The sequence below is a fragment of the Theropithecus gelada genome, chromosome 2, assembly GCF_003255815.1.
Source record: "Theropithecus gelada isolate Dixy chromosome 2, Tgel_1.0, whole genome shotgun sequence".
Classification (NCBI taxonomy): domain Eukaryota; kingdom Metazoa; phylum Chordata; class Mammalia; order Primates; family Cercopithecidae; genus Theropithecus; species Theropithecus gelada.
In genome coordinates this window covers 130,815,680-130,836,293 of record NC_037669.1, presented here as the reverse complement: position 1 = coordinate 130,836,293, position 20,614 = coordinate 130,815,680, and the positions used below count along the sequence as shown (strand labels likewise).

The window sequence follows — 20,614 nt, the reverse complement described above, 5'->3', positions numbered from 1 at the left end:
AAAAGACAATTCTATATCATTATTTTGTGTGCTGTTTTGTTGTGTTTGTTTTTACCTTCTAAATCTATGCATTGAGATATGAAGAGATTTATATCTAGCCATCTTTCATCACTTTAAGGCATCCTTTCTTCAGGTGAAATGCTTAGTTGCTTTGGACATGTCCTTCCTTTCAACCCAATTTTGAATGATTGGATGCCAAGTTATAGTGTCTCAGTGGAATCTCAACACTTTGGGCCTAACAATGGCTTAATTCATAATATCTGAACCTGCATAATAATGCTAGAAGTTACACATTTCTGCCTAACGCTTAGCCTACCTTAACTACTCTTTCATGATGAAACTCTTCTGCATCCCGGGTCACTCCGCGGAGGCAGAGAGCTGATTTGGGTCAGGAGACAGGCTCAAACCCTGGCTTTAACACCTGCTAGCTTTGTAATCTCCATTAAGTCCCATACACTTTGAGCTTTGCTTCTTTCATCAGTAAAATAGGATTGAGTCTACCTCATAGATTTATAGGACAGTTGAGATAATGTTTGTAAACTTGTAAAGAACAGTGCCTGACACATAGTCTATGTTCAATAAATATCAATTGAGTCTAAATCTGACAGATGTAGTCTGTTGGAATTTAGCATGTGTAAACATTTATTGTCTATAATCTTTACTGCCAATGGGTTTCATTTTAAAAATCTCTAAATTTCGGCAGTAAATTAATTGCTAAAATTTTAGAGGATGGGTTTGTTGTATCCTAAATAGAAATAAAAATTCTTGCAGCTAAAAGCATTTCCTTGTATATGAAATTAAGGCTTGTGACTACATGCCAAGCAATTCGCAAGTAAGTATCTTATTCTGGGATGCCACTTACCCTCTTGGAAGCTTTCTGAGACAATTAATGAGCTTATCCAAAAATTTGTGGAATTCAAGTAAATTTTCACTGGGCTGTTTGATTGCTCACTCTGTTGGGTGGATTACAGTTTACTGGAGGGGGGCCATAGTTGACAGTGCGACAGTGCAGCTGATGTACCAAGAAACAGGGAAAGAAAATCACCCCAAATAGGTATTAAGATTTTAATTGGTTTCACAAGGCATTTGGCAGACTCTATTCAGGAGCTAATGATGAATTTTAAAGAAATACCAGACAAGTGCCATCATAACCATTTAGGGATTTCTATTTTACATTCATAAATATTAATTGGATACATTACCACTGTCTAAAAATGGTCTGATAAATATTTACCACAACAGCCGGCTATTAGACTTCTTAACCTAGCGCTTCCTACTGTTAATTTTGGCAATGAATGTGCAAATTACTAAGATTGCTTGGGGATTCTAAACTTCAAAAAGCAACGGTGGGAGAGTAGGAGGACATTATTTGAAAATTAGCAAGAAAGGAAGAAGCCAGCAGGAATCAGTGACTTAACTCTCTCTTCATCTCTACTTACTGCCCATTATCCTTCATCTGCTCATATGATCTAGGCCCTGCTGAATAGATCTGCATGCCTTGAACTTCTGAGCTAATGATGCAAAGAAGCAAGGACAGGAGAGCCTTACAGTGGTCATATAGGGGCCTCAGTGGAGCAGGGGATGTTGTGCTAGCAGCAGTAGATGGTGCCCGTGGTTCAGGCTGTAGCATGTATCCTGCAAGAGTGATGTCTGCGTGGCCTTGACTGGATGACTTGCCTCTGCAGTGTGATTTTGGGTGCTATTCCTGGTTACATGCCCTGAGTCTTGTTGTCCAATCCTTCTTGGGATTGTGGGGCCTACCAAAAGCGTACTCATGAATTCCTTCTGCTAAATAAGCCAGAATCAGTTTCTCTTGCTTTAACTAAGAACATTATGTGATAGAATGATTAACTAAAGTTCTAAGAAGCGAAATGTTAGGCTTAAAAAATTCCCATGGATTGGATTTGATGCATGGTGCACCAAATTTGAAACCTCCCTGATAAATTATAAATTCCTTCATGTATAAAGTGGGAGAGGAGAAAATATAAACAGAGCCCATACTAATTAGGTTTCTTCATTTTTTTCTCCTACTTATCAAAGTACTACATCATTTTATCTTTTAAAAATGGTAATTTTAACAGAGGAATTTTAATAAAATAATTCTTTGACAGAGTGTTATAGGTTCAGGGAAAAGGTAGGGATCAAGGGTGGAGTGGCTAGTGCATAGGGCACATCTAGTTTGCCTTAGATCTTGACACACCATAACAAGCTGGCTGGAAAATGCATATTTCATAGTACCTAAGACAATAGCTTTCCTGGGGAGAAAGAGCAATGTCTTTCCTTCAGACACAAAGGAACCTTTTTCCTTGCCTTCTTTTAATACTAATACCAATCAGTAAGTTTCTACTTTGGACAAAACATTGTGCCAGAAGTCTGGAGAAAATTAAAGAAATATGAGTCACCTGACTGACCTTAAAGAAAATATATTTGTTCATTCATTCATTCATTTTTCAAATGTTTATGAGAGTCCACTAGAGCCTACAGATTGAAAGACGTACAAGGTATGTCCTTGTCCTCTGGGGCTTATGGTTAATAGGTATTATTACAATTTACCTGACTAAAGACCTATGTGGCCTCATGATACACAGAAGCCTACAAGATATGTTTATTAGATTATTTATTTACTTTTAGTTAACATTTTAAGCATGTATAAACAATCACCATAACCTATTGGATTTTTTTTGTTAAAAAAATTAGTATTCACTTCTGTATCTTGAGTCCACAGATATAAGCAGTATATAATCAGAAAGTTATAAACAAACTCAGATTATATAGGCAAAGGTGTGTTCCTAAAAATGACACATATGCATACATTAATTAAAAGGTTGCATCTAAAATTATGACCAAACTATTTTTAGAATGCGGAAATGTAAAATTATACCTTTAAAAATGAAGACATCATTTATATACTTCAAAAAAAAATGTGATACAGCAGAGATGAATGATCTTTATAGGATTGTATTGGTTTAAGAGAACATGATTTCTAAGAAAAAAAAAATTATCATTGAAAATATATTACCTGTAAGGATGTGAAAGAAATCTAGTAAGAATTTAGGGGAAAAGTTATGAAGTTGAAAGCCAATTACCTTAATATTTTTCTTATTCCTAAACAATAAGAACAACATTAAAGGAAAACTAGCTTGCATTTTAATTGTCTATCTGGCATGAAGGAGGTTCTGCAAAAATGTAATACAACTGGAAGGATTCAACTCCAAATTAAAAATCTTCTAGGCTCAGATTAAAATATGGACTGTTCCATATGAAAAATAATAAAGATGCAATTGGCTTATTGGATAGAATAAAAACTTTCTTTGAAGTTTGGAACAACTAAATTCCGTTTCTCTGAATATTTATTTGTATTGTTTTCTCCCAGTGGTGCAAATTATATTAAATATAATAGCTTACAAAGTTATTGTCTATAAAACACTTGTATCTTTTGTTATTCAGATACAAGGAAAACCACCTTGTGTTAATGATATATGTATTTTCACCAACATTTAATATGACAGATATCTCATCATTTTTCCACTAAAACCGGTATAGTATTTTTGTTCTATCAGTACCGCATTTAAAAAATCTTGGCCAGATGCAGTGGCTCACGCCTGTAATCCCAGCGCTTTGGGAGGCTGAGGCAGGCAGATCACGAGGTCAGGAGTTTGAGACCAGCCTGGCCAATATGGTGAAACCCTGTCTCTACTAAAAATACAAAAATTAGCTGGACGTGATGGCGTGCACCTGTAGTCCCAGCTACTCAGGAGGCCGAACAGAAGAATCGCTTGAACCCGGGAGGTTCACTTAGTTGTAGTGAACTGAGATCGGGCCACTGTACTCCAGACTGGGCAACAGAGTGAGACTCCTTCTCAAAAACAAAAAAAAAAAGTGTATATATACACACACACACATACACACACACACATATATATAAAATAAAAATAATGATGTTAGAGACAAAGAACCATGATTTTATTTAGCAATTCAATATATTTTAAACCTCTTACAAAAGAGAAGGCCTATGAACAGAATGCAGGATTTCTTGAAGTTTAAATGTTGAAGAACTCCAAAAAGGAAATCCAAGCAACTAATTTAGCAGCCTGGGAGGAGGTTAAAGACGCTTAACTATGTTAAAACCTGAGTCAGAATCTGGGCTTCCCTTTTTTTTTACGTACCTTACCTTTACTAAGTAACAACTTCTCCGAGCTTTTTTCTTTTTTGAGATGGAGTCTCACTGTGTCACCCCAGCTGGAGTGCAGTGGAATGATCTCAGCTCACTGCAACCTCCACCTCCCAGGCTCAAGTGATCATCCCATCTTAGCTTCCCCACTGAGTAGCTGGGACTGCAGGTGTGCCCACCACACCTGGCTAATTTTTTGTATTTTTGGTGGAGACAGAGTTTCACCATGTTGCCACGGCTGGTCTCAAACTCCTGAGCTCAAGCCATCTGACCACCTAGGCCTCCCAAAAATGCTGGAATTGCTGGCATGAGCCACCGTGCCCAGCCTTCTCTGAGCTTTAGTTATTTCACCTGTCAAGTGGGGACTAATACCCACCTCTAAGATTGTTGTGAAAATTTACTCATGTGTGTAAGGTGTCTGGCATGTAGTAAGTAACTCAACAAAACTTATTTCTTATCTCTTTTTTCACTTTTTGAGCTCTAGTTGGGAAGATACGCTGTAAACCTATGAAGAGGTAACAAAAAATCCAAGAGTTAAGTCACAATTCACATGCACTGAGGTGGCTGGAGAAGATGATCTCTAAAGCCCCTTGCAGCTCTAAACATTGATTATTCTATGACAGCTGTGTGAGAAGCATCAGGGGGCAGTGGATGATGAATTGGCAATTGGAAGGTGTGGACAGTAAGTGCTCTTAGGTTGAAGAGGGGAGCCACTGCCTTGGGCTGGAATGGTTTAGGAAAACCATTAAAAAAAATTCTGAGCTGTCTGAACTACAACAAAAACTCAATTCAATTAGGAGAGTGACTGGCAAGAGTCTAATTATAATACAAATTCGGGCCAAGCTGAGGAGAATAAGAAACAAAATACTGGTGAGAAAGGAGAAAGGAAAAGGCAGTATCAGCAATTTGGTTTCTGAAACAGACAACATCTGTTAGAAATGTGTTTGCCAACATAATAGAAAACCTGGTCATCAGTGGCTTAAACAAAGTCTTTTTTTTTTCTCTCTCTCTTAACTAGAGAAAACCTAAAGGTAAACAATCCAGAGTTGGTGCTTCTGCATAATGACACTATCAAGGCTCTTTCTTGCTCTTTCTAGCTAGGCACTTTCTGGGTCTCTGTCTCACCATTGTTAGAATGACGGCATTTGCGCTTATACTTTTGTTGCCTTATGCTCATTTGATGGCTGATATACCTCTGAGTATCACGTTTGTACCCCATACTGAAAAGAGACAGAAGGGCAAAGGAGCAGAGAGTGTGGGCAGATGGCATACCCATGAATCTGAGCCTTTTTATTAAGAGAGTTAAAGCTTTCCTGGAAGGTTGCTCAGGAATTGCAAGACTTTCTCTTGAAATTTTCCTCTGACCAAAATTGTGTCTCATGGCTTCCCACAGTGGGAGAAAGGGGATGTGGATAGGGTTAATCAGCCAACCCACACTGGAGACAAAATTGCTGAGGCCTTGTAAAATAATGAGTACAAAAGATAAAACCAGCGAATTGTTTTCCTTAATCAGGAATTTTCAACTCATTAAAAAAATTAAACTTTTAAAAATTTTGAGATAATTTTAGATTCAAATGCAATTGTAGAAAATAATATGGAGCGATCCTTTTCCTCCAATAATAACATCTTACAAACTATAGTACAACGTAAGTACTGAGATATTGACATGGACAGAGCTAAAATACAGAACATTTCCATCACCATAAAGATTCCTCATATTACCCATTCATAGATATAGCTCTCACACCTCCTGTCCCTTCTTAATTTTTGGCAACCACTAATCCATCCCCCTTTTCTATGAATTTGTCTATTCAATAACTTTATATAGGCCAGGCAGGGTGGCTCACCCCTGTAATCCCAACACTTTGGGAGGCCGAGGAGGGTGGATCTCTTGAGTTCAAGAGCTTGAGACCAGCCTGGACAACATGGCAAAACCCATATCTACAAAAAAATACAAAAATTAGCTGGGCATGGTGATGCATGCCTGCAGTTTCAGCTACTTGGGAGGCCTAGGAGGGAGAGTCACTTGAGTCAAGGAGGTGAGGTTGTAGTGAGCTGAGATTGCATCCCTGCACTCCAGTATGGGTGACAAAGTGAGGACTTGACTAAACAAACAAACAAACAAAAGAATTCATGGTAGGGATGTACTGCAGTTTGTTTAACCATTCACCCACTGAAGGATATCTGAGTTGTTTCCAAGTTGTTTCCAGCTTTTGACTATAATGAATAAAGCTGCTACCCTCTTCATGTACAGTTTTTTATGTGCAAGTTTTTATTTCCCTGGGATAAATACCTAGGGGTGCAATTGCTAGGTCATAAGGTAGTTGCATGTTTAATTTTATAAGAAACTGCTAAACTTTTTTCTAGAGTGACTCTACCATTTTACATCTTTGCCAGCAATGAATGAGTGATCCAGTTCTCTGTGTTCTTGCCATTTGGTGATATTAGTATTTTTTATTTTAGCCATTCCAATAAACAGGCAGTGATATTTTATTGTGTTTTTAATTTATATACCTCTCATGACTAATATTGTTGAACATCTTCAATTATGCTTGACTTCTGTATACATTCTTCAGTGGAATGTCATCATATCTTTTGCTAATTTTCTAATTGGGCTGCTTGATTTTCTACTGTTAAATTTTGAGAGTTCTTTATATCTATTCTATTAATAAATACTAGTTCTTTGTTGAATACAGTTTGCACATATTTCTGCTACTCTTTGGCTTGTCTTTTTATCTTTGTAACAGGGCCTTTAACAGAGCAAAAGTTTTTAATTTTGATGAACTCCAACTTGTCAGTTTTTCTTTTGTGGATCTTGTTTCTGAAGTCAAGGCTAAGAACTCTTTGCCTAGTCCTAGATGGTAAAACTGTTCTTTTTTTTTTCTAGTTTTACATTTTGCTTTAAATTCATGGTCTAAGAACTCTTTGCCTAGTCCTAGATGGTAAAACTGTTCTATTTTTTTTCTAATTTTACATTTTTAAATTCATGGTCCATTTTGAGTTAATTTTTATGTAAGATGTGAGACTTAGGTTGAAGTTTATTATTTTGCCTATGTATGTCCACTGGCTATAGCTGAAAAGGCTCTCTTTACTGACTTGCTTGGCACTTTTGTCAAAATCAGTTGGACATGTTTTTGGAGGGTCTCTTTCTGGGTTCCCTGTTCTCTTCCACTGATGTGTGTCTATCCTTTCACCAATTCCGCACAATCTTGATTACTATAGTCCCATAGTAAGTCTTTAAAACTAAGTTGACTAATTTTTCTCACTTTTTTTTTTTTTGAGACGGAGTCTTGCTCTGTCCCCCAGGCTAGAGTGCAGGGGCTGGATCTCAGTTCACTGCAAGCTCCGTTTCCTGGGTTCACACCATTCTCCTGCCTCGGTCTCCCAAGTAGCTGGGACTACAGGTGCCCGCCACCACGCCCGGCTAATTTTTTGTATTTTTAGTAGAGACGGGATTTCACTGTGTTAGCCAGGATGGTCTGGATCTCCTGATCTTGTGATCTACCCACCTCAGCCTCCCAAAGTGCTGGGATTATAGGCATGAGCTATTGCACCTGGCCCTTACTTTCTTCTTTTTTAAAAAAAATGTTTTAGCTGTTGTAGTTCCTTTACTTTCCCATGTAAATTTTAGAATAATCTTCTCTACATTAAAAAAAATTGCTAGAATTTTGATAGGAATTGCATTAAAATGACATCAAATTTAGGAGAATTGACATCTATGATGGTTAATATTAGGTATGAACTTGATTGAATCAAAGGATGCCTAGATGGCTGGTGAAGTATTGCTTTTGGGTGTGTCTGTGAGGGTGTTGCCAGAGGAGACTGACATTTGAGTCAGTGGCCTGGGAGAGGGGAAGACCCACCTTCAGAGTGGGTGGGAACCATGTAATCTGCTGCCAGTGGCTGGAACAAAGACAGAAGAAGCGGGATGAGTAGCTCGCTTGCTGAGTCTGCTTGTGCTCTCTCTCTCCTGCTGTTCGGTGTTAGATGCTTTACTTCCTCTCCTCCTGCCCTTGGACATCAGACTCAACCTTTGGACTATGAGACTTGCACCAGCAAGTGCCTCATTACAACCCTCCAGCATGAACGTCAACACAGACCTTAACTTTCATAAGAAACATGTACAATCTATTCTCTCTAAAGCCCGCTACTGGGACGCATCATCTCCCTGGTAAAACCTAGGTCTCCACAACCGCTTATTGTAATCCAGATATTCCATTCTATTGACAAAAACTTTTTCAACCAATTGCTAATCAGAATATGTTTAAATCTACCTATGACCTGGAACACCCAGCCACTGCCACCACCCCGCTCCCCACGACCTCTCTTCAAGTTGTCCCGCCTTACCAAATCGAACCAATGCAAATCTTACATTTGTTAATTGATGTATTATGTTTTTCTAAAATGTATAAAAGCAAACTGTTCCCCAGCCACCTTGGGGACATGTCATCAGGACCTCCTGAGGCTGGGTCATAGGTGCATCCTTAACCTTGGCAAAATAAACTTTCTAAATTGAGACTTGTCTCAGATATTTTTTGGTTTAAAACTTACTCATTGAGAATCCTAAATCTGAAAACCCCCAGTCTGAAATGCTTCAATGGCCGTTTCCTTCAAGTTCATGCTGGTGCTCAAAAAATTTCAGATTTTGAAGCATATTGGATTTTGGATTTTTGGATTATGGATTAGAGATAGTCAACCTATATACAGTATTATTCTCCCCCATCACTAACATGTAAAGGTTAGAGGTTGTTCAGTGATTACATCTTTTAAAAATTATAATAAAATATTATAAATTCAGTTTCATATTTTGGAATTTGTAATAATGGAGAAATTGCACAAGTATTATTGTAATTTTATTTCATCTTTTCTATTGTATTTACGGGATTCTATGTTAAGATATTATTTGTACTTTTAAAACTTTTTGTTGAAGGAAATACACAGGCAGAAATAGGCACAGATTGTAATGTATAGCTAAATGAATCTGTTACAGTGGTAATTAGGCATGAGCTGGACAGGAGATGGCTTCCCTTACCCACCAGGAATGTCAGGCAACCATCAGGCTGTCTGGCAGTTGTCACATCACCTCTCTAAAAATAATAATTGGTTGCAGGCACCAGGGAGAGGCAATTTCCCAATGGATAAAAACATTTGAAATTGGTAATCAGCAACTTCCAATAGAATCTCAGGAATTGGGTGAGTGGGCTTGAGTAAGTGCATTGAAAGGTAAAATGGCAGACTTTAACTGGTTATATACCTTTCCGGGGGCATTCCGCCAGAAAAGGGAAAAAAGCCTCAGGTGGCCATGCATACAACTTCTTAAACACACTGTGCCTGCTCATCTCTCAAGTGCAAGGACAGCACCATGCATGTGGGCTGCCCACTCTAAGGGAAGAATCGTGAAAAAAGGAACGCAAGACACCCAAAATATGCCAACATATAAAACCCCAAGTCAAAAGGCCAAACACCACATTGGACCTCCACAGTACTTGCTTGGGTCTCTTCCAAGTGTAGCTTCCTTTCTTTCCTGCTCTAAAGCTTTCAAATAAACTTCTACTCCTGCTCCGAAACTTGCTTCAGTCTCTTTTTCTGCCTTATGCTCCTCAGTCGAATTCTTTCTGCCGAGGAGGCAAGAATTGAGGTTGCTGCAGACTCGTATCTATTTGCCACCAGTAACTCAGATATTCACCACCCCTAACAAATTTTACAAAGTGAACACTAAATTTTTATTTCATTTACTAAATGATTTCTTTATATTGTAAATTAAGGGTGAAGCAGAATCGCAGGTGTAATGTTTCAAATTTGATACATTGGCTGTGTCAGATACAAACCATTTCTTATTGCCTCACTCAATTCCTACTAAGGATCTTCACCAGAGAATAACAGGGCCTGCATTCATTATAGTATTTTGCAGTTTACTAAACACTTCTATGTACCTTATCTCAGTTAATTCTCATAACAATTTTCTGAGGTAGGATTATTACATAATTTCAGAAAGGAGGAAAGGAGCCTTTAGAAAGGCTCAGAGTGGTAAAGCAAATCCTTAGGGTCACAGAGCCTATCAGTCACAAATCTCAGACTTGAAACAAGGACTTTAGAGTCCGTGTCTTCTACCGACTCTCCTAGGCACACTGCTTTCTACATGGCGTGTGCTGTGGCTGTGAGATACTGCCCAGATCCCCCTCAAGGAATGAAGTACTTATCCCACAATAGCAGGGAGTGCTGCTGGCAGAAAGCCCTCAGTTTCATCTACTTCTGGGACTGTCTTGGCTGAAGAGAGAAACATCACCCAATGCTGTGTCCTTTTCCTGGGACAGTCACATCCAATGACTCATTGATGAGCAAAGTCCCCCCCGGGAAAACTCAGAATGGTCATTTCAACTTCAGAACTTCCCACAGGGCTAGCTGAGGCTTCCACTAGACTGCATGGCAGCATAGCTCCCCTCTGCCCAATGGTGCTTCCTCTCTTCTCTTCCACAGGTGTTGATTCTAAGATGATACCCTAATACATCTCCCTTGCACTAATCTCCAATATTATTTTGACACCCCCAAATGTGCTATTACATTTGACAGCGTGAAAAATATCACACTATGCATTTGAAAGTTCTGTGTAGAATTTCATTATTTCATTGATTAGCAGAATTTTTTTTTTTTTATTTTTTTTATTTTTTTTGAGACAAGGCGTCTCTTTGTCACTCAGGCTGGAGTGCAGTAGTGCAATCTTGGCTCACTGTAGCCTTGACCTCCTAGGCTCAAGTGATCCTTCTGCCTCAGTGTCCTGAGTAGCTAGGACTACAGGTGCATACCACCATGCCCAGCTAATTTGATTGTTTTGTATTTATTTCTTATTTTTTAGAGGTGGAGGTCTCACTATGTTGTCCAGGCTAGCCGGGCCTCAGGTGATCATACCACCTTGGCCATCCAAAGTGTTGGGATTACAAGGATGAGCCATCATGTTCAGCCAGGAATTCCATTTTAATACCATGGTCAAACACATAGAAATGAAGTTTGTAAACATATACTAAGGCTTAGATTTGAATACAGATAGATATCCTCAGTGTAAGGACTATGGGAGTTGAAAATAATCTCGCCTATTATTTTCAGGTGGAATTTGGGGATTAAATAAAAAGTGCAAAGTGAGTTTCTCTCTGGTATTGTTTGCCAATATTATCCCACTCGGTCCAATCTTAGCAAGCTCATTCAGGCTCATGACAGAGGTAGCTGAAATTAAGAACTTAATTCTGACATCTGGAAATCTTAGCAGAGAGGGCTGGGAGATGAAGAGAAAAATATAGGTGCCCTCTACTGCAGGAGTATTTCATTTATCAAAAGGCTGTGGATAGGAATAGATGGCCTCAGCCTCAGAAGGGGAGGTAGGCTGCTATGGTGAGGGTCTGGGTTCAGAAACAAATTGTATTTCACGTCCCAGTTCTATCAATTTGCTATAGGACTTTCAACAAATTGGCTAATCTAATCCAGCCTCATCTGTAATATGTAAGGTCCATGAGGGCAGGGACCATGTCTGTGCTGTTTATTATCATATCAAGTGCTTAACAAGCCTGGCATTGCCAAATCAAATAATTGTTGAAGGAATGTGTTAAAAAATGAACAGCCTTTGACATTTAGAAGCTGGTCTGGTACTCACAGCTATGCCATGATATTTTCCCATTAGATATAAATAATTTCACAGAATACTAAACTCAGACAAGATTACTTTGAAACCATGATAAAATGAGGCAAAGTAAGGTCACTTCATAATTTTGTTTAAGCACAGACCAAAACAAGTTCACTACCACCCACAAAATACCAAACATTTTCTTTCTTCACCAAAATGAGTGACTGCTACTTCTTTGCTAATTGCAGCTTTATTCTACTGCTTCCCTTTGTGTAAATAAGATTTACTGAGACATCCAATCACAGAATTGCTCCTGCTTTCTGATAGCATCCAATTCATAGAAAAACCCCTATTTTCTTAGGGCCTCCCCAAAAACACCCCCCTAAGGCCCCAATCCTATGATAGGTTTGTTCTAAACACCCACTTACTGAGATATCCAAATGGTCTCCATGGTGTGTGTCTGAGATCACTTCAAAAGATAATAAATAGACACAAACTGCTTAACTACAGCTGTGTTCCTAGTGGTGTTTGGTTGAGGGCATAGGCAATGTGAACAGAAACAATGGGGAGAAAAACACTGTCTCTTCAGAGTTGTCATGGGTATTAAATGGATAATTAATTTGCCAACATATATTGAGGGTCTGTTTTGTGTCAGCTACTGTGCTAGGTGCAAGGAATACCAAGAACAAGACCCGAATTGCTCTACAGGGTTTTGAAACTGCAGGGCATGCAGAGTAGAAAATTTATGATCCAATTCAAAGCACTATTATAGAGGCATATACCTTCTATAAAGGTTTTATCACAGAACCATATATAGAGAAGGAGCATGTAACTCCTCTGGCCCTTAGGGACAGAGGGAGTCAGAAGAGAGGATATATGGTGGACAGGATAATGGCTCTGCAAAGATATCCTATTCCCTGAAATCTGTGAATACATTACCTAACATGGCAAATAAACTTTATAGATGTGATTAAATTTCTTAAGATGGGGAGATTATTCTGGATTATCTGGTTGGGCCCAATGAAATCACAAGTGTCCTTGCAAGAGGGAGGCAAGGGGGTGAGAAAAGGAGACCTGACTGCAAAATGATGTGGGACCACAAGCCAAGGAATGTGGGCAGCATGCAGAAGTTGGAAAGGGCCATGGAATGGATTTTCTTTCACTCACGTCCGTGTGAAGGGACCACCAAACAGGCTTTGTGTGAGCAACAAGGCTGCACCTGGGTACAGGCGGGCTGAGTTCGAAAAGAGAGTCAGCAAAGGAAGATGGGGTGGGGCCATTTTATAGGATTTGGGTAGGTAAAGGAAAATTACAGTCAAAGGGGGTTATTCTCTGGCAGGCAGGGGCAGGGGTCACAAGGTGCTCAGTGGGGGAGCCTTTGAGCCAGGATGAGCCAGGAAAGGAATTTCACAAGGTAATGTCATCAGTTAAGGCAGGAACAGGCCATTTTCATTTGTTTTGTGATTCTTCAGTTACTTCAGGTCATCTGGATGTATATGTGCAGGTCACAGGGGATATGATGGCTTAGCTTGGGCTCAGAGGCCTGACATTCCTGTCTTCTTATATTAATAAGAAAAATAAAACAAAATAGTGTCGAAGTGTTGGGGTGGCAAAAATTTTGGGGGGTGGTATGGAAAGATAAGGGCGATGTTTCTCAGGGCTGCTTCAAGTGGGAATAGGGGCAACGTGGGAACCTAGAGTGGGAGAGATTAAGCTGAAGGAAGATTTCGTGGAAAGGGGCGATATTGTGGGGTTGTTAAAAGGAGCATTTGTCATATAGAATGATTGTTGATGACCTGGATGCGGTTTTGTATGAATTGGGAAACTAAATGGAAGACACAAGGTCCAAATTAAGAGAAGGAGAAAAACAGGTATTAAATGACTAAGAATTGGGAGGACCCAGGACATCCAATTAGAGAGTGCTCAAGGGGGTTCTGCATAGCCCTGCCAGCAAAGATTATTTATTTACTTTAAAAAGGAGTTAAGAGTGGCAGTTTGGGGATAGCACCAGGAGATATCAGCTGTGATGGCTTGGAGAAACAGTGTAAACCGGCAGTGTAAACAAGAGCAGGGCATTTATAACTAGTTGAGAAACGGTGAATACGAGTATGACTAGACAGAAGATAGTAGGGATGACAAGTTTTTTGGGGTGCAGTCCAAGTTGGTCTGGTGTCTGGAATGAGACTGGGGCCTAATAAAAAGAAGCATCTATACAGGAGCTCAAATGGGCTGTACCCTGTAGCATTCTGAGGACAGACCCGAATTCTGAGAAGGGCAAGTGGTAAAAATATTGTCCAGTCCTTTTTAAGTTGGTGGCTGAGCTTGGTGAGCTTGGTGAGGTGTGTTTTTAAAAGGCCATTAGTCCGTTCTACCTTTCCTGAAGATTGAGGATGGTAAGGGATATAAAGGTTTCACTGAATACCAAGAAAACTGCTCGGGTGATTCGACTAATAAAGGTCGGTCTGTTATTGGAGTATATAGAGGTGGAAAGGCCAAACTGAGGAATTATGTCTGACAGAAGGGAAGAAATGACCGCAGTGGCCTTCTCAGACCCTGTGGGAAAGGCTTCTACCCATCCAGTGAAAGTGTCTACCCAGACCAAGAGGTATTTTAGTTTTTTGACTCAGGGCATGTGAGTAAAGTCAATTTGCCAGTCCTGGACAGGGGCAAATCCCTGAGCTTGATGTGTAGGAAAGGGAGGGGGCCTGAACAATCCCTGAGGGGTAGTAGAATAGCAGATAGAACACAGAAGTGATTTCCTTGAGGATAGATTTCCACAATGGAAAGGAAATGAGAGGTGTTAAGAGATGGGCCGCGGCTTGTAACCTACATGAAGGAGGTTATGAAATGATGACAGAATAGAATGGGCCTGTGAGGCTGGAAGGAGGTATTTTCCTTGGTCTAAGAACCATTTGCCTTGTGTGGGAAGAGATTGATAGCTGGACATTTCAGCGGGGGAGTAGGTGGGAGTGACCAATGTGAAAGAGAAAAACCAACTGTAAGGGACAGAAGTTGGAATACTAGCTGCTTTTTTTTTTTTTTTTTTTTTTTTTTTTTTTTTCTACCTTATCAGCATAAGCATTGTCCTGAGTGATGGGATCTGATGCCTTTTGATGGCTGCTTGCAGTGAATGACTCTGGAAGTAAAGAAGCTTTGAGAAGAGTTTTCATTAAACAGGCATTAATGATGGAGGACCCTTGCATAGTAAGGACATTTCTTTCTGCCCATATAATAGCATGGTGGTGCAGGATATGGAAGGCATATTTAGAGTCAGTATAAATATTGACACGTAGTCCTTTTGCAAGAGCAAGAGCTCGAGTTAAGGCAATGAGTTTGGTTTGCTGAGAGGTAGTAGAGGGGTGGGGCAGAAACTATATGCATCAGATGTGAGGAAGAAAATAGATTTTGGAAGTTATGAGAACTGTACAGAGTGAGTTGAGTGTAGTTTGTGATTTTGAGGGCCTCTAAAAGTATTAAAGCCGTGGCAGCCACCACACACAGACTTGAGGGCTAGGCTAAAACAGTAAGGTCAAGTTGTTTGGACAAAAAGGCTACAGGACACAGTCCCAGTCCTTGTGTAAGAATTCCAACTGCACAGCCCTGCACTTCGGCTATGTGTAATGAAAAGGTTTGGGATGAGTCAAGGAGAACTAGTGTGGGAGCAGTCTCTAAATCTGTCTTCAAGGAATGGAAAGAGAAATGGGGAAAAGATTTAGGATCTATGGGGTCAGCTAGGTTTCCTTTTGTGAGTTTATATAATAGTTTTGTTAGGATGGCAAAACCAGGTATCCAAAGACAAAAGTATCCAACCATGCCTAGGAAGGAAAGGAGTTGTTGTTTTGTAGAACGTGTTGGGGTTTGAGATATCAGTCGGACACGATCAGCAGGGTGACCACGTGTTTTTTATAAAGAATTATGCTGAGGTAGGTAACAATGGAGAAGAAATTTGAGCTTTGGAAGGGGATACCTGATATCCTTTGGAGAATAAATGTTGAAGGAGCAGGAGGGTGTCTCGTTGGGAAGATTCAAAGGAGGGGCTACAAAGTAGAAGGTCATCCATATATTGAATAAGGTGAGAAGTGGAGGGGTGGAAAGAAAGTAAATCATGAAAAAGAGCTTGGCTGAAGTAAAGAGGGCTGTCCCTGAAGCCTTGCGGCAGCACAGCCCAGGTAAGTTGCTGGGATGATGGGTGTCAGGGTCAGTCCAGGTAAAAGCAAAGGGAGGCTGGGATGAGGGGCGCAGGGGAATAGTGAAAAAAGCATCTTTAAGATCAAGAATGGAATAGTGAGTTGTGGAGGAAGGTATTGAGGACAGGAGAGTATATGGGTTTGGCACTACAGGGTGGATAGGCAAAACAATTTGATAAGGCAGAGATCCTCACCTAACCTGTAAGACTTGTCCAGTTTTTGGACAGGTAAAATGGGGGAATTGTAAGGAGAGTTTATAGGTCTTAGAAGCCCATGCTATAACAGGCGAGTGATAACAGGCTTTAATCCTTTTAAAGCGTGCTGTGGGATGGGATACTGGTGTTGAGTGGGGTAAGGGTGATTAGGTTTCAATGGGATGGTAATGGGCATGTGATCAGTTGCCAGGGAGGGAGTAGAGATGTCCCATACTTGTGGGTTAAGGTGGGGCTATACAAGAGGAAGATACAAAGGAGGCTTTGGGTTGGGAAGAAGGGCGGCAATGAGATGTGGCTATAGTGCGGGAATAGTCAGGGAAGCACATAATTTGGTTAAAATGTCTCTGCCTAATAAGGGAGCTGGGCAGGTGGGGAAAACTAAAAAAGAGTGCATAAAAGAATGTTGTCCAAGTTGGCACCAGAGTTGGGGAGTTTTAAGAGGTTTTGAAGCTTGGCTGTCAATACCCACAACAGTTATGGGGGCGAGGGAAACAGGCCCTTGAAAAGAAGGTAATGTGGAGTGGGTAGCCCCCACATCAATTAAACACGGGACGGATTTACCCTCCACTGTAAGAATGACCCGAAGCTCGGCGTCCATGATGGTCCAGGGGGCTTCTGAGGCGAGCGGGCAGCGTCAGTCTTCAGCCGCCAAGCTGAGGAGATCTGGGAAGGAGTCAGCCAAGGAATGCTGAATTTGGGCTCCAGGGACTTTAGGAGCAGCGGCGATGTGAGTTGGACAGTCTGACCTCCAGTGGGGGCCCATACAGACAGGGCACAACTTAGGAGGAATCCTGGGCTGCGGGCATTCCAAGGCCCAGTGGCCAGGCTTTTGGCATTTGAAGCAAGGTCCATGATGAGGTTTTGAAGGAGCCCCTGGGAGCTGTGGCTTGGAGGTTCTGAAGTTTTTGTATGCTGGAGACGTGGTTGTGGGTTGTCTTACGGCAGAAGCAAGTAGCTGTAACTCAGAGATGCATTGTCATTTGGCTGCTGCTTCTCTGTTATTGTACACCTTGAAGGCAAGGTTAATTAAGTCCTGTTGTGGGGTTTGAGGGCCGGAATCTAACTTTTGGAGTTTTTTCCTAATGTCAGGAGCAGATTGGGTGATAAAATGCATATTAAGAATAAGGCGGCCTTCTGGCCCCTCTGAGTCTAGGGTGGTAAAGCGTCTAAGGGTTGCTGCTAAGCGGCCATGAACTGGGCTGGGTTTTCATCTTTACCTTGGGTAGTTTCTTTAAGCTTGTCATAATTAACAGCTTTGTAAACTGCCTTTTTAAGCCCTTCAACTAGGCAGGAAATCATGTAATCTCGCCTAGCTATACCTGGGGAATCTGCCTGATAGTTCCATGGGGGATCGTCTTGGGGAACTACTCTAATGCCTTCCCGGAGGTGTGGCTCGTGGAGCTGGCGGTTGTCAGCGTGAGATTGGGCTAGAGAAAAAACTCTTTGTCGTTCATCTGGGGAGAGGGTAGAAGTCAGGATGACATTTAAGTCACTCCAGGTTAAATTGTAAGACAGAGTTAGATATTGGAATTCCTGTATATATTTAGTGGGGTCTGATGAGAAAGAGCCTAAATGCTGACTGATCTGAGACAGGGCTGATAGAGAAAAAGGCACATGTACCCTGACTATGCCTTGGGCTCCAGCCACCTCTCTAAGAGGAAATTGTTGGGCAGGTGCGGGAGAGCTAGTCACGGAACTAAACTGTAAGCCTAAACTGTAAGCCGGACCGGATGTGAGGAGGGGAGGTGACAGAAGGATTACAGGGTGGAGGACTGGAGGCTGAGGAAGAATTGAGACCTGACTCGGCCTGGCAAGGAGCAGCCTGGGGAAGAGGGGAAAGGTCACACGGGTCTGTAGAAAAGGAAGATTGAAAAGACTCAGCAACGCTTGGGGTTGGGACTGAGGGGACAGGCGGGAGGGACAGAAGGAGGATTTGGGAGGAATCGCATTGGGAACAGAGACTAGGGAGGGAACGAAGTGTGAAAAATGCCTGGATGTAAGGCACCTCAGACCATTTGCCCATTTTTCAACAAACATTTTCTAGGTCTTGTAGGATGGAGAAATTGAAAGTGCCATTTTCTGGCCATTTAGCGTCATTATCAAGTTTGTATTGGGACCAAGCAGTGTTGCAGAAGAAAATAAGGCATTTAGGTTTTAGGTTAGGTGTGAGTTGAAGAGGTTTTAGGCTTTTAAGAACACAGGCTAAGGGAGAAGGGGGAATGGAGAGCCGAAGGTTACCCATAGTGAAGGAGGTAAGTTTAAAGAGAAAGGTAGAGACACGGAGAAGGGTGTGGGTGAGCAGCCCTGGGCTGCATTGTCGGTGAGCAGCCAAAGCAGGCGTCCCCGCAATTGACTTGCCACCAAGGGAATGTGGGTGAATGACCAAGGCAGGCATCCGCGCGGTGGTGAGACACCAAGGGAAGGCTGTCTTCCCGAATCCGTGACCGGCACCGGAGTTTTGGGTCCACGGATAAAATGCATCTCCTTTGTCTCTACTAGAGAGGAAAAAGAACTGGAATTGGAAGGACGGGGGGATTGAAGGGTAGCAAGAGAAGCTGGAGAAGAGAGTGAAAAGACCGCTTAACCTGATTTGAAATTGGTGAGATGTTCCTTGGGCTGGTCAGTCTGAGTGTAGGATCTTTCCCATGGAGCAAAGAGCAGGAGGACAGGAGATTGATCTCCCAAGGGAGGTCCCCCCGCCCCCGCCCGATCCGAGTCACGGCACCAAATTTTACTCTAGTCTGTGTGAAGAGACCACCAAACAGGCTTTGTGTGAGCAACGCAAAGGCGAGCTTAGTCCGAAAAGAGTGTCAGTGAAGGGAGATGGGGTGGGACTGTTTTATAGGATTTGGGTAGGTAAAGGAAAATTACAGTCAAAGGGGGTTGTTCTCTGGCGGGCAGGGGCAGGGGTCACAAGGTGCTCAGTGGGGGAGCCTTTGAGCCAGGATGAGCCAGGAAAAGGAATTTCACAAGGTAATGTCATCAGTTAAGGCAGGAACAGGCCATTTTCACTTCTTTTGTGATTCTTCAGTTACTTCAGGCCATCTGGATGTATAAGTGCGGGTCACAGGGGATATGATGGCTTAGCTTGGGCTCAGAGGCCTGACATTTTCTCCTAGAGCCTCCAGAGTCAGCCCTCACCATCTGTTTAGACCTGTAGCTTCCAAAACTGGAAGAGAACAAATTTGTGTTTTTTTAAGCCAACTAAATCAGTGATTACTTGTTAGAGCAGCACTAGGAAACTAATTCAGGCTTAATCTTTACCGAGTCCTGGGTAGAAGCAAAGGAAGACTATTTCCTGTGAGACCTGCCAGTTGGTTTGCATGGTTTGGGAGTACGTGTGGTTGGGAGGAAGACAGGATATGTGGAGATCAGATCCTGAAAGGTCTTCTTTCCACGCAAAGAAACTGGAAATAATGCTGAAGGTAAGCAGAGGCCACTGAAGGATTAAAAGCAGGGGAGTGTGACAGAATCAGAACTGCATTTCAGAAGGATGGATTGGAGTCTGCAAGTAGGGAGAGCAGATGAGAGGCTACTTAAGTATTCTGGGCAAGAAATGATGAGAGGCTTTCTCTGATCACCCTCTACAAAACGCCCTTGCTTATTCCTTGACATTTGGGATGAGGGGATTTAGAAAAAAAAATGGTTGTACTCTTCAAATATTTGAAAGGCTGTCATGAGACCGATTAGACATGGTCTGTGCTGCTCCAAGTTTGAGGGATAAATCAGTCATACGAAGATATTAAGTGTACTATCCGGAATCATATAATTAATAATTTATCTAAAAATCGCATAGACTTCACAGATAATTATGCTTTACATTTCATTCTTTCAACAAATAATCATTTCAGCAGTTAGGGTGTGGCAGACATCAGGCCTGTATAGGATGGTGAACCAGACAAAGGCGCCGGCCTGGATGGAGTTTCTCTGCCTGAGGTACTGTTTACAGATAACTTTTATATAACATAATCGTTTAATCGAGAAGCAAGCTCACAGTCGGGATAGCTGAAAAGAGACTAATATACGGGCGAGGTTGGTTTCGAGTGAACTCCGGCCTGGGAAAATCGAGACGATAACTGAAAAGCAGTCGCTAAAGGCGAAGGAGCCCCCCGGACTGCTCTCCGCGGGCTTTCCCAGCCTCCCGGCAGCTCCCCTCACCCTTCCGCCCGTGGGTGCCGCCCCTTTCCCGCCCCCACCCGCCCCCACCCGCCCCTACCCGCCCCTTTCCGCCCCTTTCCGCCCCTTTCCACACTTCACTCAGGCCGCGGGATTTCGAGCATTTCTCTCGCGAGATCCTCTCTGTGGCGGAGACGCACGGGTTGGCAGCTGACAGGACTGCTGGGTTCTATTTTGTTGCGGGTTTTCAGCAAATCTAGTGCTGATCCGGAGAGGCGAAGTAGGTTCCGGGGTCCGAGACCCGGGCTGTCGG

At 41.9% G+C, this 20,614-nt stretch overlaps 1 protein-coding gene across 1 annotated transcript in view; it reads left to right on the top strand.

Moving 5' to 3' along the window:
* The first annotated feature begins 20,441 nt into the window (after positions 1-20,441).
* Positions 20,442-20,614, top strand: part of NMD3 (NMD3 ribosome export adaptor) — a 29,695-nt gene continuing 29,522 nt past the window's right edge. The window contains exon 1 of the mRNA XM_025376972.1: positions 20,442-20,581. The gene's annotated coding sequence lies outside the window, so the exon portion shown is untranslated. The remainder of the gene's footprint in view (positions 20,582-20,614) is intronic.